At 38.3% G+C, this 24,615-nt stretch overlaps 1 protein-coding gene and 1 pseudogene across 1 annotated transcript in view; one reads left to right on the forward strand and one right to left on the reverse strand.

Moving 5' to 3' along the window:
* The window catches only part of KIAA0825 (KIAA0825 ortholog), a 485,484-nt gene that overhangs the window by 445,142 nt on the left and 15,727 nt on the right, over window positions 1–24,615 (reverse strand). Inside the window, exon 2 of the mRNA XM_025387614.1 lies at window positions 2,547–2,700. The gene's annotated coding sequence lies outside the window, so the exon portion shown is untranslated. The remainder of the gene's footprint in view (window positions 1–2,546; window positions 2,701–24,615) is intronic.
* Window positions 10,448–15,373, forward strand: LOC112627035 (annotated as a pseudogene).

Genomic DNA, 24,615 nt, shown 5'->3' on the forward strand with positions numbered 1-24,615 from the left:
ACGAAATATATGTCAGTACTAGTATTAATATCAACAATAACAATGATTTAAAATATTTGTTCAAGGAAGAACACTGCTACAGTTTAAATAAATTCAGAGGATTTAATCAATGCCTTCATAGACAACTGTACACATATTCAAACTATAATACAATGCAGCACAATTACTTCCTGCCTTTGAGAACTGAAACGTAAAAGAATATTATTTATCAAAAATGTAGTGATTGAATAATAACCCCAAATCAGAGAAGCTAATGTGTAGGAAAAGTAGAGTTAGCACCAGAAATGAAGATAAAATTTCATAGTAACTTCCCAAATGAAAACTCTAAGAAATGTATTTCAACACTGTTGAAAAATAAAGACATAGAAAGAATGGAGTACATTAGAAAAGAAAAACTAATGTTTACCCAGTCATTGATTAAAACCAGAGCCAGGTGTTTCAATCAAGAAGATGAGAGCCATCCTGGCTAACATGGTGAAACCCTGTCTCTACTAAAAATACAAAAAACTAGCCCTAGCCGGGCGTGGTGGCGGGCGCCTGTAGTCCCAGCTACTCGGAGGCTGAGGCAGGAGAATGGCGTGAACCTGGGAGGCGGAGCTTGCAGTGAGCCGAGATCGCGCCACTGCACTCCAGCCTGGGTGACACAGCGCGAGACCCCGTCTCAAAAAAAAAAAAAAAAAAAAAAAAGAAGATGAGAGCTAGAAAGTGTTTTTGGTTGGTGGCTATCTTTAAGAGTCAGCAAGAAAAGGTCAATAAATAATTTGCCTACCCCTTTATCTTTTATTTTTCCAACATAGGTGATTAAAAAAAAATTGTGGTACAAATTCTATTATATTTATTTTTCTAAATCAAAACTAGATTCAACATAGGCAATACAGACCTGCCAAGTAAAATCATGACAGATAAGAATCAAGGAAAAGGGAGGGATCTGGGTAAGGGGATTATTCTTTCCTCTCTGCCCTTTCTCTTTCCCTACAGATTGGTGTTCCTGGCTGCTCCTTTGTCTGCTGTGGTACTAGGTTTTTTAAAAAACACACAACACATAGGATTTTACTTTCATTTTACTTTCTGTGACAAGTGTTATTTTAAAATAGTAAGATTTTACCAAAAACTCTGCATAACAATGCTTTATATAAAGGATTGCCAGATGTACTTTCCAAGACAGGGCTTACCTGTACTCAATTATATCAAATAAGCATTCACAAAACGAAATTAAACATGTGCTCTTAGTGAAAAAAATATCAATAGTGAAATATGAGGTTCTTTGTATCTATAGAGGTGATAACACCAACAAGATCAAATCATTAGGATTAGAGGTACAAGAGGAATAGAATTTCAACAGAAATATACCAACATCATGTCTTGTTATTTGAGTTTACATTTTTCTTAATCAAATACTGAAAAACATAAATTTAATGAAAATGCCTAAGCTAACTGTTTTCCATTTATAAATTAGCTGTCTCTCACCTCCAGAGGAGCAAGGAATTCCACTTCTGTATGACCTATTTATGCCTCTTGGATTTATCACATGCATTTTTTAATGACCCCGAACCAAAGGAAATGTAGAAACCTATTTGAAAAGTTGACATTAAGGTTGTGACACCAACCAAAACAACCAGAGAATTTAAAGTTAAACTGACACACAATCCCCAAATCAGTCTGTTATACTCCTAATTTAAAAAACAGTTCTAATGTGAAATTGTGATAGCATGTCAGCCTCTGCTTTGAAACTCCTGAATTTTGTCATTGGTGTTTGTGTCACAACCTTAATAATATTTAAATATACTTTTTAATATCTATTATTTAAAAAATATCTTTGGATTGAAGATACTCTAAAGCTTTGAAGAAGCCAACCTCAAAGCACTGCATTCCTAGCATGCCACTTTTATTAGAAGTAGTGCATAAAACATTTGCTGTTGACAAATCTAATTCATTAAAAGGTGAGATGGATGCATTTTAAAATAACTGGCTGGCATCATTATCTGCAGCGCCTTTTATAAATTATTCCTCTTTTCCCTTTTGACTGAACTTGTCACAATTCCTTTCAGAGTCTGAGTGTTATGCCTTATAGTCAATGCTTTCAACATGTTTAGACAAGTCACAAGTTAAACAAGCAGTGGTATTTTATTTCCTAGAAATAAGAAAGGGTAACAAAAATACTAATTATTTCATTCAATTCATTGATGTTGAACTAAAGACAAGTAAAGTCAGTTAGTGGTGGTTTCATCTCACATGAAGAATTTAAAAATAAAAGTATACCGTTTGCATAGAATGGGGAATTTCAAAGAAAGGAACATAAAGAGAGATGCTGGTGGCCCTGCTGCAGTGTTGTGTAGAAGACTTGGTTAAAAATCGAATTGTGCTTTCCCTAACATTGGAGATCAGGTAAATCATAAAGCTGATAGCTGGCTGGCACACTGACTTCCTAAAGGAGAATGCTAACTGTATTCTCTTAGAGGCCAAAGGAAGAGAATTATAGAAGCTTTCAAGGAAATTGAGTGAGCACAGTACAAATTATGCAAAATAAGAAGAAAAACATTTCTTACCTAATTTTATTTCAGAAGACACTAAGAATGAACTGGTCTTCTAATCCTAAGGAGGTAGAAAATTATTTTCTCAAGGGTTGTCGGCAGAACTGTCTCTTCTCTAGTACCTTCAGCAAAGTTTTTTTTTTTTTTTTCCAAAGTATGTAAAACGTACCTGAAAAATGATTGGACAAAGCTTTATCACTGCCACAATGGGATAGAGGGCATATTCACATTAGTTGCCCAGATTACTAGTTACAGTACTGTCATTAAACCATGACATATGGGCTTGAGTCAGGAAGAAGAGATGTTGGAAATACACAAAGACATCCTGAAGATTACATACCTAAGAAAAGCTTATTAATAAGATAGTCCATAGATTGTAGCAACACAGGTAATAGGGGCACCTTGGAAAATGCATATTTAAAACATTCCTTCTATTTTCATTAAAAATTTATCACTCCTAAAGAAATGTATCATGAAGAGAGTAACATGCAGTTGCACCACATAAAACAAGCAATGTTATTCAATCCAAATACTTTTTTTCTTGTTTAGTTACTATTTGCTCCAAATTATTTATTAAAACCATCTTTTCCCCACTCTTCTGAGTGATCCTGTTAAAAACAGATTCCTTGGGGAGGCACTTCCAAGATGGCCAAATAGGAACAGCTCCGGTCTATAGCTCCTAGTGAGATTGACGCATAAGACAGGTGATTTCGGCATTTCCAACTGAGGTACCTGGTTCACTTTATTGGGATTGGTTGGACAGTAGGTGCAGCCCATGGAGGGTGAGCCAAAGCAGGGTGGGGTGTCACCTCACCCAGGAAGTGCAAGGGGTCAGGGTATTTCCCTTTCCTAGCCAAGGGAAGCCATGAGTGTCTGTACCTGAAGGAATGGTACACTCATGTCCAAATATTGTGCTTTTCCCATGGTCTTCGCAACTGGCAGACCAGGAGATTCCCTCCTGTGCCTGGCTAGGTGGGTCCCACAACCAAGAAGCCTTCCTTGCTGCTAGCGCAGCAGTCTGAGATTGACCTGGGATGCTAGAGCTTGGCAGTGGGAGCAATGTCGGCCATTGTTGAGGCTTCAGTAGGTGGTTCTATGCTCACAGTGTGAACAAAGCAGCCCAGAAGCTCGAACTGTGTGGAGCCCACCACAGCTAAGCAAGGCCTACTGCCTCTCTAGATTCCACATCTGGGGGCAGGGAATACCTGAACAAAAGGCAACAAACAGCTTCTGCAAACTTAAACGTCCCTGCCTCACAGCTCTGAAGAGAACAGTGGTTCTCCCAGCATGGCGTTTGAGCTCCAATAATGGAAAGACTGCCTCCTCAAGTGGGTCCCTGATCCCCATGTAGCCTGACTGGGACATACCTCCCAGTAGGGGCTGACAGACACCTCACACAGGCGGGTGCCCATCTGGGATGAAGTTTCCAGAGGAAGGATCAGGCAGCAATATTTGCTGTTCTGCAGCCTCCACTGGTGATACACAGGCAAACAGGGCCTGGAGTGGATCTCCAGCAAACTCCAACAGATCTGCAGCTGAGGGGCCTGTTTGTTAGAAGGAAAACTAACAAACAGAAAGGAATACCATCAACATCAACGAAAAGGACATCCACACCAAAATCTCATCCATATGTCACTAACATAAAAGACCAAAGGTTGATAAAACCACAAAGATGGGGAGAAATCAGAGCAGAAAGGCTGCAAATTCCAAAAGCCAGAATGCCTCTTCTCCTCCAAAGGAACACAACTCCTTACCAGCAAGGAAACAAAACTGGGGGGAGAATGAGTTTGACGAGCTGACAGAAGTAGGCTTCAGAAGGTCGGTAATAACAAATTTCTCTGAGCTAAAGGAGCATGTTCTATCACAAGGAAGATAAAAACCCTGAAAAAAGGTTAGACGAATGGCTAACTAGAATAACCAGTGTAGAGAAGAGCTTAAATGACCTGACAGAGTTGAAAACCACAGTATGAGAACTTCATGAAGCATACACAAGCTTCAATAGCCAATTTGATCAAGTGCAAGAAAGGTGATCAGTGATTGGAGACCAAATTAATGAAATAAAGTGAGAAGACAAGATTAGAGAAAAAAGTGAAAAGAAATGAACAAAGCCTCCAAGAAATATGGGACTATGTGAAAAGACCAAATCTACGTTTGACTGGTGTACCTGAAAGAGACTGGGAGGATGGAAACAAATTAGAAAACACTCTTTGGGATATTATCTGGGAGAACTTCCCCAACCTAGCAAGGCAGGCCAACATTCAAATTCAGGAAATACAGAGAACACCACATAGATACTTCTCGAGAAGAGCAACCCCAAGACACATAATCGTTAGATTCACCAAGTTTGAAATGAAGGAAAAAATGTTAAGGACAGCTAGAGAGAAAGCTCGGGTTGCCCACAAAGGGAAGTCTGTGAGACTAACAACGGATCTCTCTGCAGAAACCCTACAAGCCAGAAGAGAGTGGGGGCCAATATTCAACATGCTTAAAGAAAATAAATTTCAACCCAGAATTTCATATCCAGTCAAACTAAGCTTCATAAGGGAAGGAGAAATAAAATCCTTTACAGACAAGCAAATGTTGAGAGATTTTGTCACCACCAGGCCTGCGTTACAAGAGCTCCTGAAGGAAGCACTAAACATGGAAAGGAACAACTGGTACCAGCCACTGCAAAAACATGCCAAATTGTAAAGACCATCAATGCTGTGAAGAAACTGCATCAATTAATGGGCAAAATAACCAGCTAGCATCATAATGACAGGATCAAATTCAAACATAACAATATAAAACTTAAATGTAAATGTGCTAAATGCCACAATTAAATGACTCAGACTGGAAAATTGGATAAAAAGTCAAGACCCATTGGTGTGCTGTATTCAGGAGATACATTTCATGTGCAAAGACACACATAGGCTCAAGATAAAGGGATGGAGGAAGATCTACCAAGCAAATGAAAAGCAAAAAAAAAAAAAAAAAAAAAAAAAAGCAGGGATTGCAATCCTGGCCTTTGATAGAACAGACTTTAAACCAAAACAAAGATCAAAAGAGACAAAGACGGCCATTACATAATGGTAAAGGGATCAATTCAACAAGAAGAGCTAACTATCATATATATATATATGTGTGTATATATATATATATATATATATATATATATATATATATATGCACCCAATACAGGAGCTCCCAGATTCATAAAACAAGTTCTTAGAGACCTACAAAAGGACGTAGACTCCCATATAATAATGGCAGACTTTAACACTCTGCTGTCAATATCAGACAGATCAATGAGACACAAAATTAACAAGGATATTCAGGACTTGAATTCAGCTCTGGACCAAGTAGGCCTAATAGATATCCACCCCAAATCAACAGAATATACATTCTTCTCAGTACCACATCACATTTACTCTAAAATTGATCACATAATTGGCAGTAAAACACACTTCAGCAAATGTAAAAGAACAGAAATCACAACAAACTATCTCTCATACCACAGTGTAATCAAATTAGAACTCAGGATTAAGAAAACCACAAAACTACATGGAAACTGAACAACTTGCTACTGAATGACTACTGGGTAAATAATGAAATGAAGGCAGAAATAAAGATGTTCTTTGAAACCAATGAGAAAAAAGTCATAACGTACCCAAATCCCACGGACACATTTAAAGCAGTGTGTAGTGGGAAATTTACAGCACTAAATGCCCACAAGATAAAGCAGGAAAGATCTAAAATCGACACCCTAACATCACAATTAAAAGAACTAAAGAAGCAAGAACAAATAAATTCGAAAGCTAGCAGAAGACAAGAAATAACTAAGATCAGAGCAGAACTGAAGGAGATAGAGACACAAAAAACCCTTCAAAAAATCAACGAATCTGGGAGCTGGTTTTTTGAAAGATCAACAAAATAGATAGACCACTAGCCAGACTAATAAAGAAGAAAAGAGAGAAGAATCAAATAGATGCAATAAAAAATGATAAAAGGGATATCACCACCAATACCACAGAAATATAAACTACCATCAGAGAATGCTATAAACACCTCTACACATATGAACTAGAAAATCCAGAAGAAATGGATAAATTCCTGGACACATACACCCTCTCAAGACTAAACCAGGAAGAAGCTGAATCTCTGAGTAGACCAATATCAAACAGGTTCTGAAATTGAGGCAATAATTAATAGGCTACTCCCCAAAAAAACTCCAGGACCAGACAGATTCACAGCTGAATTTTTTCAGAGGTACAAAGAGGAGCTGGTACCATTCTTTTGAAGACTATTCCAATCAATAGAAAAAGAGGAAATCCTCCCTAATTCTTTTTTATGAAGCCAGCATCATCCTGATACCAAAGCCTGGCAGACAAAACAATAAAAGAGAATTTTAGGCCAATATCCCTGATGAACATCAGTGCTAAAATCCTCAATAAAAAAACGGCAAATTGAATCCAACAGCACATCAAAAAGCTTATCCATCATCATCAAGTCACCTTCATCCCCGGAATGCAAGGCTGGTTCAACATATGCAAATCAATAAATGTAATCCATCACATAAACAGAACCAATGACAAAAACCACATGATTATCTCAATAGATGCAGAAAAGGCCTTCAAAAAAATCCAACAGCCTTTCATGCTAAAAATTCTCAATAAACTAGGATTTGATGGAATGTATCTGAAAATAATAAGAGCTATTTATGACAAACCCAAAGCCAATATCATACTGAATGGCAAAAACTGGAAGCATTCCCTTTGAAAACCAGCACAAGACAAGGATGCCCTCTCTCACCACTCCTATTCAACATTGTATTGGAAGTTCTGGCCTGGGCAGCTGGGTAAGAGAAAGAAATAAAGAGAATTCAAGTAGGAAAAGAGGAAGTCAAATTGTCCCTGTTTGCAGATGACATGACTATATACATAGAAAACCCCGCTGTCTCAGCCCAAAATCTCCTTAAGCTGATAAGCAACTTCAGCAAAGTCTCAGGATATAAAATCAACGTGCAAAAATCACAAGTATTCCTATACAGCAAGAACAGAAAAACAGAGAGCCAAATCATGAGTGAAATTCCATTCACAATTACTACAAAGAGAATAAAATACCCAGGAATCCAAGTTACAAAGGATGTGAAGGACTTCTTCAAGGAGAACTACAAACCACTGCTCAACAAAATAAAAGAGGACACAAACAAATGGAAGCATATTCCATGCTCATGGATAGGAAGAATCGTTTGTGAAAATGGCCTTACTGCCTAAGGTAATTTATAGATTCAATGCTATCCCCATCAAGCTACCAATGACTTTCTTCACAGAATTGGAAAAAACTACTTTAAAGTTCATATGGAATCAAAAAAGAGCCTGCATAGCCAAGACAATCCTAAGAAAAAAGAACAAAGCTGGAGGCATCATGCTACCTGACTACTACAAGGCTACAGTAACCAAAACAGCATGCTACTGGTACCAAAACAGATATATAGATCAATGGAACAGAACGGAGGCTTCAGAAGTAACACCACACATCTACAACCATCTGATCTTTGACAAACCTCACAAAAACAAGCAATGGGGAAAGGATTCCCTTATTTAATAAATGGTGCTGGGAAAACTGGCTAGCCATATGCAGAAAACTGACACTGGATCCCTTCCTTACACCTGACACAAAAATTCATTTAAGATGGATTAAAGACTTAAATGTAAGACCTAAAATCATAAAAACTGCAGAAGAAAACCTAGGCAATACCATTCCCGATATAGGCATGGGCAAAGACTTCCTGACTAAAACACCAAAAGCAATGGCAACAAAAGCCAAAATTGACAAATGGGATCTAATTAAACTAAAGAGCTTCTGTGCAGCAAAAGAAACTAGCATCAGAGTGAACAGGCAACCTATAGAATGGGAGAAATTATTTGCAATCTATCCATCTGACAAAGGGCTAATATTCAGAATCTACAAAGAACTTAAACAAATTTACAAACAAACAAACATCCCCATCAAAAAGTAGGCAAAGGATATGAACAGACACTTCTCAAAAGAAGACATTTATGCAGCCACAGACATGAAAAAATGTTCGTCGTCACTGGTCATCAGAGAAATGCATATCAAAACCACAATGAGATACCATTTCACGCCAGTTAGAATGGCGATCATTAAAAAGTGAGGAAACAGCAGATACTGGAGAGGATATGGAGAAATAGGAATGCTTTTACACTGTTGGTGGGAGTGTGAATTAGTTCAACCATTGTGGAAGACAGTGTGGTGATTCCTTAAGGATTTCGAACTAGAAATATCATTTGACCCAGTAAACTCATTACTCGGTATATACCCAAAGGATTATAAATTATGGTACTATAGAGACACATGCACACGTATGTTTATTCACAATATCAAAGACTTGGAACCAATCCATATGTCCATCAATAATAGACTGGATAAAGAAAATGTAGCACATATACAGCCATAAAAAGGATGAGTTCATGTCCTTTGTAGGGACATGAATGAAGGGAATAAAGCTGGAAACCATCCAGCTTCATTGCAGGGAATGAAGCTGGAAACCATCATTCTCAGCAAACTGTCAAAAAGACAGAAAACCAAACACTGCATATTGTCACTCAAAAGCGGGAGTTGAACAATGAGAACACATGGACACAGGAAGGGGAACTTCACACACCGGGGCCTGTTTGGGGGTGGAGGGCTGGGAGAGGGATAGAGTTAGGAGAAATACCTAATGTAAAGGACGAGTTGGTGTGTGCAGCAAACCAACATGGCATATGTATACCTATGTAACAAACCTGCACATTGTGCACATGTACCCTAGAACTTGAAGTATAACTAAAACAAACAACAACAAAAAAACAGAATCCTGGAAATCTTGTTACACATGGGTTCTGATTAAGTTGATTTGGGGTTGGGGCCTGAAATTTTGCATTTCTAACAAGGTCCCAGGTAAAGCCACTAATGGTGTGGGTCCATGGACCACCCTTTTACTAATAAGCTTCCACTAATCTATTTGTCTTTTCCTGCACCAGAGTCTACTATTGTTATTCTTGGCTATTGATATTTTGCCTTTCCATGTAACTTTAGAATCTTTTGGCCGGGCGCGGTGGCTCAAGCCTGTAATCCCAGCACTTTGGGAGGCCGAGACGGGCGCATCACAAGGTCAGGAGATGGAGACCATCCTGGCTAACACGGTGAAACCCTGTCTCTACTAAAACATACAAAAAACTAGCCAGGCGATGTGGCGGGCGCCTGTAGTCCCAGCTACTCGGGAGGCTGAGGCAGGAGAATGGCATAAACCCGGGAGGCGGAGCTTGCAGTGAGCTGAGATCCGGCCACTGCACTGCAGCCTGGGCGACAGAGCGAGACTCCGTCTCAAAAAAACAAACAGACAAACAAAAAAATTTAGAATCTTTTTTCAAGTGTTTGACCCTCCTCACCAAAACAAGGACAGTTAGGAATTTGATAGAGAATGCTTTGAATCTTTATCAAAGTTGGGCAAGTGTATAGCATTGAGTTTTTCTAAGTCACGTGTATTGTATATAATTTCACTTACTGAGGTCTTACTATTACAAAATAATGCTCTATTATTTTCCCCATGGGAGTTTTGTACATCTCTTGTTATATTTATTTCCTGGCACTCCATATTTTGATTATATCTCTTTGCAAAAACTTTTCCCTTTTTTGTATATATGTATTATGTGTGTAATTTTGGTAGGTTGATGTGTTCATCCAGGAAATTTGATAACTCTTATTTTTTCCTGTAGTTTTACATCATGCACAAATAATGAGCTTTATTTCTTTATTTCCAAAATCTATACTTATCTTGTCTCACTATAAAAAAGAAAAGCAAAAAAGGTCAAACAGCAAATGGATGAAATAATAGAAATAGATGGCTATTTTGTTATCTATGATCAGCCAACATGATCTCTCGGTTAGGTTAGATTGTCTAGGAAATGGATATGAGGTGGACTCCAATGGTGTCTTTTTTGGTGTTTTTGAGACAGTCTCACTCTGTCGCCCAGGTTGGAGTGGAGTGGTGTGATCTTGGCTCACTGCAACCTCTGCCTCCTGGTTCAAGCAATTCTCCTGCTTCAGCCTCCCCAATAGAGTAACTGGGACTACAGGCATGCACCACCACACCTGGCTAATTTTTGTATTTTTAGTAGAGACGGGTTTTGCAATGTTGGCCAGGCTGGTCTCAAACTCCCGACCTCAAGTGATCTGCCCGTCTCAGCCTTCCAAAGTGCTGGGATTACAGGCGTGAGACATATCACCCAGCCTCCAATGGTTTCTTATAGCATTTATTAATTGTCCTCATATTGCCTTTCTCTGGTGTCTGGTATACAAATCCTTAAATATTACAAACATCCATTATCCCAAGTCAAATTCTAGTTGATATTTAATTAGAAACAGACATAAACACTCATGGACAACTGCCACACTGAGAGGTAATTGAAAAACAAAAGGAAACAGTGGCATTATAATGAGGAAAATGGTTCCGTTCAATCTAAGAACTAAGGTGAGGATGCCAATGTGAGGAAGCCATTACTGAGATACTGCAAATCAACTATACCCCATAGCTGAAATCACAAGGTTTCTTGTAAAATCAATACATAACTGAAATTGCTTTCTTGATGACAATGTCAGCCTGTTTTAGAGCAAACTGTGCTTCTTCATGACTTTCAGTCAATTATTTGACAAAGGAAGCAATTAGACTTACAATTCCACACATTGTCAATGTTGGTAACATTGGTTATCTAAGGAAAGGCAAATGTGTGTGATGGTGGGATAAAGGAATGCATAAAGAGAAAAAAGTAGTAACTAAAATAATAATAACCATAATAATAAAAACAGTTTCTTTAAAAAACATTTCCATAATCTACTGCAAACAGCAATTATGAAAAAGGACAGTAATGTAGAAAATGTTTAAAAGGAGACGAAAACAGGACTAAAAAGCAAGTACACATTACATTAAAACTATTTAAAATTATGTGAACAAAATTTCTGGTTAGGAAGCTCAAGCAGCATACATTTTCCTTCTGTCCCTCCAGATATCCCTTAAAAAGATAATGAAGTTATATTATGGAGAGGAGAAATATAAACCCACAAAAATGAAGAGAGAGAGTCATCACCACAAATTTAACCCAAACAGATGAAAGAGAATTCACAGAAGAAATATAATAGAAAAAGCCAAACTCTAAAATATGTGCAAAGAGGGCTGTAATTAAAAGAATGACCTGATATACATGGCAGAGTGTGGAGAAAAAAGTGAGACTAAAAAACACAATCAATTGAAGGTTTGCTCTAGAAACAATGAATCTCCCTTCCTTATCTTTTAGTGTAAGCCACCACTTTGTATTTTCTTTGTCTTTAATTAAAGATCCAACTGTGGGTAAAGGGAAATAAATGAAAGAAGTGATGTGTTTCAAGACATGAATTAAATGTCTACAAAACTCTGAAAGTAAGCATGGGCATAGGTACTCCCCAAAAAAGCCTGCCTCATTCTGGCCTTTAGCATACTGATCATTCCCAATCTATTCATTCTAAAGCAAAGTATAGCAGTAAAATCAGTGTTATCCAAATACATTCTATGTAGTTTTATATTTTCTTTTTTCTAATATGAATGCATAGTGGACTACTTGACATTAGAAGAAAATATGGTTTTTCATATTAGAGACTGTATTAGTGCATTTTCACACTGCTATGAAGAAATACCTGAGACTGGGTAATTTATAAAGAAAAATAGGTTTAATGGACTCACAGTTCCACATGGCTGGGGAGGCTTCACAACCATGGCGGAAGATGGAGGAACAAAGGCATGTATTACATGGTGGTAGGCAAGAGAGCTTGTGCAATGAAACTCCCATTTATAAAACCATCAGATCTCATGAGACTTATTTAGTATCATGAGAACAGCATGGAAAAGACCCACCCCACCTCCTTGATTCCATTACCTCCCACTGGGTCCCTCCCATGACACGTGGGAATTATGGCAGCTATAATTCAAGATGAGATTTGGGTGGGGACACAGCCAAGACATACCATTCTGCCCCGGCCCCTGCCAAATCTCATGTCTTCACATTTCAAAACCAATCAGGCCTCTCAACAGTCCCCCAAAATCTTAACTCATTTCAGCATTAACTCAAAAATATACAGTCCAAAGTTTCATCTGAGATAAGACAAATCCCTTCTACCTATGAGTCTATAAAATCAAAAGCAAGTTAGTTACTTCCTAGATACAGTAGGGGTACAGGCATTGGGTAAATACACCCATTCCAAATGGGAGAAATTGGCCAAAACAATGGGGTTACAGGCCCCACGCAAGTCCAAAATCCGGCAGGGCAGGCAGATCTTAAAGCTACAAAATAGGTGATTTCCGCAGTGCATGCTGCTCTCATTGGGCATTTTTTCCTCGTCTGGGGGCAAGCTCTATCATGGGAAAGGTGATGTCTCTCGAGGAAAGGCTATAAATCCTGGGATATGAGGGTTGGGTGAAACAACCAAGACTGCTGCCTTCCATGTTGGGACCAGGAATAACTCTGACTTCTGAGCTCTCATAACCCCAGGATCCTCCAGAAAAGTCGCAGCGTGATGAGGGAAAATCTTGCTGAAGCTGTACATTGGAATGGGTTTACAGTCATCGTAATGGAAGCAAAATACAGGGAGGATAAACAGTTCTTTGCATCCCTGCTTATTGCACCTGACAACTAGTTGCAGATGATTTTGTTTACCTAACAAAACTTGTGATGTAAATGAAAAAGCATCTGTTTTCCTAGACTCATTGGTTACAAATATGCTTCATCTAAGAGCTATTTGTAACCTGGACAATGTTTCAATTTCCACCCATCAGTTGTGAACCACTCATGATTCAGCTGAATAAGTGTATAGATGAGAAGCAAATATTTGATTTTATTGAATCAAATAATACTTTTAGAAAAGTCATACTTTCAGAAAAACAAGCGGGATGTGCATTTAATATACTTTGGAAGCTTCAAAAGCAGAATATCAGCCATTAAAAAATGTTATGTCCTCAATTTCTTACTCTTCATAATTTAGCTACAAATAAATTCAAATTAATGAATGACAATACACTGGTGAATGTGTTATACATCACACAACAATTTGCTGGTGAAGCCCATGATCCACTAATTGAAGCACTAGTTACAGAATCATGGAGAAGGCTAGAATGGTTTGATATTAAACTGCTGTCAGAATTTTCCTCTTGCTTAGCAGATCGGTGTTTGTATTTTAGTCCATTAATGGGAAAAATAACTGATATTGTTCATAGGAACTTGGAAACCACACAGGACTTAAGTTCCTTGTCTGTCTTGATGGTCAACATGTCTTCTTTCATATCACAACATTTTCAAGAACAATTGGTGAACAAAACAGAACTTGTTTTTAACACCACGGATTCTTCTGAGGTCAACGTTGCAAAAAGAATGGCACAGTTTCTTCAAAACGTTAGATACCATTATCAACCACTATTAGAAAGCTTTGTAAAATTGTTTGTAGCATCGGGACCCATTGCAGGAACTTCTGAAGAAAAGAAACAACTTAAATCAACTATGTTATTGATATCAGAGGAGCCAACCAGCGAGCAAGCCCTGGTAGTGTTGGGAGCAATGGAAGATATGGAAAGCAGAAATTCATGTCTGATTAAAAGAGTTGCTTCAGTTCAGCACAAACATTTGGATAACTATAAACCACTAGAGTTGTTGAAGATAACTCAAGCATTGACTTTTCTGCATTTCCAAAGTAAGGAGTTTTTTTGTGAAACTTGGAGAATTACTGCTTAATTATTTGAAAATTAGTTTCGTACCAACTGAGATGTCCATTCTGGTCTCTGCTATTTCCCTGCTCCCTTTTTCTCACTGGGACGAAGTGGAAATATCCCAAATTGAAGCAGTTTTACCACAGTGTGACCTAAATAAATCCATCCTTTTAGAATCCTTAATATTACTCTTCCATTCAGCATTTTTAACTATGATCCACCTCAAAGGGATGAATTTTTTGGAACTTGCATGCAACATCTTAATTCTTACTTAGGTATATTGGATCCTCTTATGTTAGTGTTTCTTGGTTTCTCTTTGGCCACACTTGAATATTTTCCTGAAGATCTGATAAAGGTAATTTTAACATCAGATTCTTAGCTAGACTGGATTCTCAACTTGAAATTTTATCTTCATCTATAAATGCAAGAGTCCAGTTACGTCTTATGGAGTTAAATAGATCAGTCTACTTGGAATGCCCTGAGTTTTAGATTCCATGGTCTCATGACCGCTTCTGTCAGCAACATAATAAAGGTATAGGTGGCATGAATATAGCATAACAGCAGATTTATAAAATGTTAGCAGAGGTACTAGGAGGAATCAATTGTGGAGAAGTCTCGGTTCTTACGCCTTATTACCACACAGTAGATTTTGAGTGTATCTTGGATAAAAGAAAAAAATCTCTTCCTTATGGAAGCCATAATATAACATTGGGACAACTACCAGAAATGGCTTGGGAATCAAATAACTGAAATAGTTGAATCAAGGCTGCCACCAGGAGCTGAAAGGATTGCTTTGGAATTTTTGGATTCAAAAGCATTTTGTAGAAACATCCCTCACATAAAAGGAAAATCTGCTATGAAAAGACAACATTTGGAAATTTTGGGCTATCATGTGATTCAGATTTCTCAGTTTGAATGGAACTCCATGGCACTGTCAACAAAGGATGCTTGGAGGGACTACCTGAGAGAACATGCATTTGGAGAAGTCAAATCATGATTGTAGTTTTTATTTAAAATGAGTGTTATCATGTGTCACATTTGGACTTATTTTAATTAAGTGGCCTGACTCAAATAAAAAATAATAGGTACCAAAAAAAGAAAGCTCCAAAATAATCTTCTTTGGCTCCATATCTCACATTCAGGGCATGCTGATGTAAGAGGTGGGCTCCCACAGTCTTGGGCAGCTCCATCTCTGTGGCTTTTCGGGGTATAGTCCCCCTCCTGGCTGCTTTCAGAGGCTGGCATTGAGTGTCTGTGGCTTTTTCAGATGCAAGGTGCAAGCTGTTGGTGGATCTACCATTCTGGGGTCTGGAGAATGGTGGCTGTCTTCTCACAGTTCCACTAGGGAGTCCCCTAGTGGGGACTCTGTGTGGGGGCTCCCACTCCACATTTCCCTTCTGCACTGCCTCGGCAGAGGTTCTCCATGAGGGTTCCGCCCCTGCAGCACACTTCTGCTTGGACATCCATGCATTTCCATATATCCTCTGAATTCTAGGCAGAGGTTCTCAAAACTCAGTTCTTTACTTTTGTGCACCCACAGGCCCAAAACCATGTGTCAGCTGTCAAGGCTTGGGGCTTGCACCCTCTGAAGCAATGGCCTGAGCTGTATGTTGCCCCCTTTTAGCCACAGCAAGCACACAGGGCACCAAGTCCCTAGACTGCACACAGCAGCAAAGCCCTGGGCCAAGCACACGAAACCATTTTTTTCTCCTAGGCTTCCCTGATTGTGATGGGAGGGGCTGCTGTGAAGACCTTTCACATGCCCTGGAGACATTTTCCCCATTATCTTGTTGATTAACATTTAGCTCCTTGTTACTTATGCAAATTTCTGCAGCTGCTTGAATTTCTCCTTAGAAAATGGTTTTTTTTTTCTATCGCATCATCAGGCTACAAACTGTCATACTCTGCTTCCCTTTTAAAAAATAAGTTCCAATTCCAAACCATCTTTTTGTGACTATATAAAACTGAATGCTTTTAAGGGCATCCAGGTCACATCCTGAATGCTTTGCTGCCTAGAAATTTCTTCTACTAGATGCTCTAAATCATCTCTCTCAAGTTCAAAGTTCAACAAATCTCCAGGGTAGGGGCAAAATGCCACCAATCTCTTTGCTAAAGTTTAACAAGAGTTATCTTTGCTCTAGTTCCCAACAAGTTCCTCATCTCCATCTGAGCCCACCTCAGCCTGGACTTTATTGTCAGATGTATAGTTTGCAAATATTTTTTCCCACTCTGTAGATTGTCTTTTTATTCTGTTGATGGTTTCTTTTGCTGTGCAGAAGCTCTTAAGTTTAATTAGGTACTATTTGTCAATTTTTGCTTTTCTTTTGCAATTGCTTTTGGTTGTCACAAAATCTTTGCCAGTTCCTATGACCAGAACTGTATTTTCTAGGTTGTCTCCCAGGGATTTTATAGTTTTGGGTTTTACATTTAAGTCTTTAATCCATTTTCGTCGATTTTTGTACATCATCTAAGTAAGGGGTCCATTTTCAAACTTCTGCATGTGGCTAGCCAGTTATCGCAGCACCATTTATTGAATAGGGGTCATTTCCCCATTGCTTGTTTTTGTCAACTTTGACAAAGATCAGATGGTTGTAGGTGTGTGACCTTATTTCTGGGCTCTCTATCCTTTTTCATTGGTCTATGTGTCTGTTTTTATACTGTAACATGATGTTTTGGTTACTGTAGCCCCATAGTTGTTTAAAATGAACTAACTTGATGCCTCTGGCTTTGTTATTTCTGCTAAGGATTGCCTTGGCTATTTGGGCTTCTTTTGTTCCATAGGAATTTTAACATAGTTTTTCTCTAGTCTCTGAAGAATGTCATTGGTAGTTTGATAGGAACAGCATTAAATCTGTAAATTGTTTTGGGCAGTATGGCCATTTTAATGATATTGATCAATCCATGAGCATGGAATGTTTTTCCATTTGTTTGTGTCATCTCTGATTTCTTTCATCAGTGTTTTGTAATTGTCATTGTAGAGATCTTTCACCTTCCCGGTTAGTTGTATTCCTAGGTATTTTATTCTTTTTGTGGCAATTGTGAATGGGATTTTGTTCCTGATTTGGCACCATGCTTGGTTGTTGTTGGTGTATAGGAATGCTAGTAATTTTTATATGTTGATTTTGTATCCTGAAACTTTGCTGAAATTTTTTTTGTCATCCAAAGGAGCATTTAGGCTGAGACTATGTGGTTTTCTACATATAAAATCATGTCATCTGCAAACAGGGATAGTAAGACTTCCTCTCTGCCTATTTGGATGCTGTTTCTTTCTTTCACTTGCCTTATTGCTCTGACCAGGACTTCCAATACTATGTTGAACAGGAGTGGTGAGAGAGGGCATCCTTTTCTTGTGCCAGTTTTTAAGGGGAATGCTCCCAGCTCTTGGCCATTCAGTATGATGTAGGCTGAGAATACACATTTTTTGGCAAACATCAAGAACATTATCCAAAATAGACCACGGACCTAGGTCATAAACAAATCTCAATAAATTTTAAAGGAATAAAATCATAAGACATATATTTTATGAGCACAACTGAATTAAATTAGAAATCAATAGCAGAAAGAAATCTGGGAATACCCTCAATATTTGGAAGTTAAAGAACATACTCCTAAATAACCAATGCACCAAAAAAAGTGACAGCAATATTAGAAAATATATTTTACTGAACGAAAGAAAAAACAGAATATTACACATTTCATATGATGCATAAAAGTGTTTGAAAGTAATTAATAGCTCTTTCAGGAAACAAAGGAAAGAAACCTTTCCAACACATTCTACAATGACAGTATTACCCCGATATCCAAGACAAACCCATCCCATTCTGTATATAGTCATGTGTCACCTAAAGATGGTGATACATTCTGAGAAGAGCATCATTAGGCAATTTTTTCATTGTGTGAACATTACAGTGTACTTACACAAACCTCGATGGTAGAGCTTACTATATACCTAGGCTATATGCTATTGCTTATAGCTCCTGGGCTACAAACTGGTACAGCATGTGACTGTACTAAATATTGCAGGCAATTGTAACACATGGTAAATATCTGTGTATCTAAACACAGAAAAGGTATGGTAAAAATATAGTATAAAAAACAGAAAAATATGGTACACCAGTATATGGCACTTATCATTCACGGAGCTTACAGGACTGGAAGCTGCTTTGGGTGAGTCAGTGAATGCTGAGTGAATGTGAAGACCTAGGACATTACTGAACACTACTGTAGACTTTATTAAGCACCATACACTTAGGCTACACTATATTTGTAAAAAGTATTTTTCTTTTGTCAATAATAAATTAATCTTAGCTTACTATAACTTTTTTACTCTATAAACTTATTGTTTTACTTTTGTGTAATAACACTTAGCATAAAACACATTGTATACAATATTTACCTTTATATCCTTATTCTATACGTTTTTAAAAATATTTTAAGACTTTTTCTTAATGTTTTAAACTATTTTAGTTTAAAAATAAGAAACAAACACACACATTAGCCTAGGCCCACACAGGGTCAGGATGATCAATATCACGGACTTCCACCTCCATATTTTGTCTCCCTGGAAGGTTTTCATGGGCAACTACAAGCATAGAGCAGTATAACGATGCTTTTCTCTGGAATATCCTATAACAATGCTTTTTTCTGGAATATTACCTGAAGGACTTGCTTGAAGCTGTTTTACAGTGAAGCTGTTAACTGTTTTATAGTTAACAGCTTTTTTAAAAAGTAGAAGAATATGCTAAAATAATAATGAAATATATGTAAATACATAAACCAGTAACACGGTCATTTATTATCATTATCAACTATTAGGCATTGTATGCATTGTACATAATTATGTTATATTTTTATAAAACTGGTAGGTTTGTGTATACTAGCATCATCACAAACATGAGTAATGAATTACGCTACATATGACAGCTATAGCATTACTGGGCAAAAGGAATTTTTCAGATCCATTATAATCATATGGGACCACTATCATATTTGTTGTCTTTAGTTGACCAAAATGTCGTTATGCAGTACATGACTGTATACCATGTATACCATTTCTTTATTTGCTGACAGACGTTTAGGTTTATATTATATCTTGGCTATTGTGAATAGTGTTGCAATAAACATGGGGGTAAAGATACTTCATCAATATACTGATTTCCTTTCCTTTAGATGAATACTCAGTAGTGGGACAGCTGGATCATATGGTAGTTCTATTTTCAGTTTTACTTTTTAGAAAGCTGAATACTGTTTTATATCATGATTATACTAATTTATATTCCCACCAACAGTATGTAAGAGTTCCCTTTTCTGTGCATCCTTGATAGCATTTGGTATTTTTTGTCTTTTTAGTAATAGCCATTTTAACTGGAATTAGAGGATACCTCATTGTGATTTTGATTTGCATTTCCCTGATGACTAGTGGTGTTGAGCATGTTTTCATATATTTATTGGGCATTTGTATGACTTCTTTTGAGAAATGCCTATTCAGATCCTGTGCCTATTTTAAAATCTGATTTTTTTTTTTTCTTTTTTTGCTGTGGAGTTTCTTGTATTTCAACTGATTTTTGATGAGGGTTCCATGAAAAGTTAACGGGGAAAATATTAGTCTTCTAAAAAAATGTTGCCGAGACACTAAATATCAACATACAAGAATTATACTTGGACTCTTTCCTCACAAGATATAAAAAAAGTTAACTCAAAATTGATTGAAAACTTAACTGTAAGAACTAAAATAAAAAAATTCTTAGAACAAATCATAGGTGGAAATCTTGACACTGGAGTAGGCAATGGTTTCTTAATGTAATACCAAAAGCAGAATCAACAAAAATTGGACTGCATTAAAATTCAAAACTGCTGTTTTTCAAAGATTATCCATAAAGTGAAAAGACAACCTACGGAATGGGAGAATATATATGCAAATCATGTATACCAGAATACATAAAGAACTAGTACAAAATCTTCACAGCATTCTCCACCCCAGTAAGACTGCAGGAGGCAATGGAATGCCACAGAGGTTTTGGAGCTCAGAGGAATGTAATCCGATTTAGGTTTTAGCAAGTTTACCATGAAACTCTAAATTAAGATCAATACTGTCATGTATTGTCTCCCCCCGCCACCAAAAAAGGGGGGAACTAGTACAACTCAACAATACAAAGATAAATAACTCAATTTTAAAATGGCCAAGAATTGAATACATGTTTCTTCAAAGAAGACATACAAATGGCCAATAAGTACATGAAATAATGTTTAACATCATTAGAGAAATGCAAATTGAGACCACATGAGATATCAGCTGGGTTTTTTTAATAGGAATTGCATTAAATCTGTATATTAATGTGGGGAAGTATTGCCACTTCACAGCTCACTGGAATGTCTATAATCAAAAGACAAAAATAACAAGTGATGAGAGAATGTGGAGAAATTGAAACCCTCATACACAGCTGATAGAATTATAAATGTTTCCTCCCTACCCCATCAGTGGGGATATTTCCTTAATAGCATATTATATTCCTTATATTTCCTTATATAGTTCTTTATATATATTCCTTGTATTTCCTTATTATATTTATATTTCCTTATATATTATATTCTTTATATTTCCTTATATATTTCCTATATATATATTTCTTATATTTCCTTAATACCTTAATGTATTTTATAATCATTTTTGTCCTCTCTTTCACTAAACTGAAAACACATAAAGAGAAGGATTATGTCTCTTTCTCTTTCCAATATATATTTAGTATTACCACCATAACTTGATTATGCCTCTGTTACAGCACTGGTCACTCTGTGCTGTCTGCTATCACTGATTCGCTTACCTCTCTGTGTTAGTCTGCTTACATTTCTTTTCTTTTCTTTTTTTTTTTTTTGAGATGAAGTCTAGCTCTGTTGCCCAGGCTGGAGTGCAATGGCTCGATCTTGGCTCACTGCAACCTCCGCCTCCTGGGTTCAAGCGATTCTTCTGCCTCAGCCTCCCAAGTGGCTGGGACTACAGGCACACACCACCATGCCTGGCTAACTTTTTGTATTTTTAGTAGAGACAGGGTTTCACCATGTTGACCAGGCTGGTCTCGAACTCCTGACCTCGTGATCCACCCACCTCAGTCTCCCAAAGTGCTGGGATTACAGGCGTGAGCCACCATGCCTGGCCTGTCTGCTTACATTTCTATAAAGCAATACTTGAGGTTATTTGGACAACTCAGCCATTCCAGTCTGTGGGCTTAGGAGAGTCCAAACCACCTGGGAGTGGAAGTAGTACCACAGCACAGCATAGCTACTCTACAAAAGCGTGACCAGATTGCTTCCTTAAGTGGGTCCCCAACCTGTTCCTCCTCACTGGGTGGGACTTTCCAACTGGGGGCCTCCAATCACTCCCACTGACATTCTCTAGCCCAGAGAGGTTTGAAAACTTCCCGGGAAAGAGTTCCCAGAAGGAGGGGTGGGCCACCATCTTTGCTGTTTCAGCAACTTAGGTGTTCCAGCAACTTAGCTATTCCAGCCTCTAGGCTTTGGAAAGCCCAACCTGATGCGGGGGCAGAAAGAGTACCCCAGCACAGCATGGCTGCTCTACTAAAGTGGAGCTAGGCTGCTTCTTCAAGCAGATCCCCATGATCCTGTTCCTCCTGGCTGGATGACATCTCCCAACTGGGGTCTCCAATTACCTCTTACATGTGCATTTGGGCCGGTAACAGGTCTGTACCCCTTGGGACAAAGCTCCCAGAGGTAGGGGCAGGTTGCCATCTTTACTGTTTCACAGCCTTCACTGGTGATACCTCCAGATACTGGAAAAATCTGAGGCAACTAGGGACTGGAGCAGATGCCCAACAAACTGCAGCAGCCCTGTGGAAAAGTGGCCAGACTGTTAAAAAAGAAAACAACAACAAAAAAAACCCCAAACCCCATCCAAAGGTCAGCAACCTTAAAGATTAAAGGTAGATAAAGCCCACAAAGATGAGAATCAGTGCAAGAATGCCGAAAACTCGAAAAAGCCAGAGTGCATTCTCTCCTTCAAATGACCACCTCACCTTTCCAGCAAGGTTTTGGAAAGGGGCTGAGACTGATACAGCTGAATAACAGAAGTAGACATCAGAATGTGGATTAAAACAAACCATTGAGCTAAAGGAGCACATCCTAAATCAATGCAAGAAAGCTAAAAATCACAATAAAACATTGCAGGAGCTGACAAAATATCCAGGATAGAAAATATAACTGACTGGAGAGAGCTGAAAAACAAAATACAAGAATTTCATAATGCAATCGCAAGTATTAATAGCAGAATACTCCAAGAGGAGGAAAGAATCTCAGATCTTGTAAACTGTCTTTCTGAAAAAGGACAGGTAGACAAGAATAGAGGAAAAAGAATAAAAAAAGAATGAACAAAATATCTGAGAAATACGGGGTTATGTAAAAAGAACAAATCTATGACTGATTGGTGTACCTGAAAGAACTGAGGAGAATGGAACCAATTTGGAAAACATATTTCAGGATATCATCCACGAGAACTTCTATAACCTTGCTAGATAGGCCAATATGCAAATTCAGGAAATGCAGAGAACTCCAGTAAGATATTCCATGAGAAGGCCAGGCACGGTGGCTCAGGCCTATAATCCCAGCACTTGGGAGGCCGAGGCAGGTGGATCACGAGGTCAGGAAATTGAGACTATCCTGGCTAACATGGTGAAACCCCATCTCTACTAAAAATACAAAAAACATTAGCTGGGTGTGGTAGCAGGCACCTGTAGTCCCAGGTACTCAGGAGGCTGAGGCAGGAGAATGGCATGAACCTGGGAGGCAGAGCTTACACTGAGCTGAGATTGCGCCACTGCACTCCAGCCTGGGCAACAGAGTGAGACTACGTCTCAAAAAAAAAAAAAAAAAAAAAAAAGATATTCCATGAGAAGATCATCCGCAAGACACATAATCATCAGGTTCTTCAAGGTGGAAATGGAAGAAAAATTGTTAAGGGCAGTGATATAGTTTGGTAGTTTCCCCATCCAAATCTCATCTTGAATTGTAGTTCTCATAATCTCAATGTGTTGTGAGAGGAACCCTCTGGGAAGTAATTGAATCAAGGGAGTGCTTACCCTCATGCTGTTCTCATGATAGTGAGTGAGTTCTCATGAGATCTGATGGTTTTATAAGGGGCTTCCCTCTTCGCTTGGCTCTCATTCTTCTCTCTCCTGCTGCCCTGTGAAGATGGAAGTGTTTGCTTTGCCTTCTGCCATGAGTGCAAGTTTCCCGAGGAACTGTGAGTCAATTAAACCCCTTTCCTTTATAAATTGCCCAGTCTCAGGTATGCCTTTTTTTTTTTTTTGAGACAGAGTCTCACTCTGTTACCTAGGCTATAGTGCAGTGGCGTGATCTCGGCTTGCTGCAACCTCTGCCACCCGGGTTCAAGTGATTCTCCTGCCTCAGCCTCCCAAGTAGCTGGGATTACAGGCGCCTGCCATTGCATCAGGCTAACTTTTGTATTTTTAGTAGAGATGGGGTTTCATCATCTTGGCCAGGCTGGTCTTGAACTCCTGACCTCGTGATCTACCTGCCTTGGCTTCCCAAAGTGCTGGGATTACAGGTGTGAGCCACTGCGTCCGGCCTCAGGTATGTCCTTATAGCAGCGTGAGAACTGACTAATATAGGCAGCAGGAGAGAAAAGTCACTTACAAAGGGAAGCCCATGAAACTAATAGTGAACCTCTTAGAAGAAACCCTGCAAGCCAGAAGATATTGGGGGCCAATATTTAGCATTCTTAAAGAAAAGCAATTCCAACCCAGAATTTTATATCCAGCCAAACTAAGTTTCCTAAGTGAAGGAGAAAAAAGATCATTTTCAAACAAACAAATGCTGAGGAAATTTGTTATCACCATATCTGCCTTACAAGAGCTCCTGAAGTAAGCACTAAATATAAAAAGGAAAAAACACTACCAAACATTACAAAAACACACTAACATACACAGACCAATGACACTACGAAACAACCACATAAGAAGTGTGCAAAATAACCAGCTAGCATCAATATGACAGGATCAAATTCACACATAACAATATCAACCTTAAATGTAAATGGGATAAATGCCACAATTAAAAGACACAGAGTGGCAAGCTGAATAAGGAACCAAGACCCAATTGTATGCTGTCTGCAAGAGACCCATCTCACATGCGATGACACACATAGGGTCAAAATAAAGGGATGGAGAGAAATTTGCCAAGTAAATGGAAAACAGAAAAAAGCAGGTGTTACAATCCTAGTTTCTGACAAGAGAGACTTCAAACCAACAAAGATTAAAAAAAGACAAAGAAGGACATTACATAATG

Source organism: Theropithecus gelada, chromosome 6 (assembly GCF_003255815.1).
Source record: "Theropithecus gelada isolate Dixy chromosome 6, Tgel_1.0, whole genome shotgun sequence".
Lineage (NCBI taxonomy): Eukaryota > Metazoa > Chordata > Mammalia > Primates > Cercopithecidae > Theropithecus > Theropithecus gelada.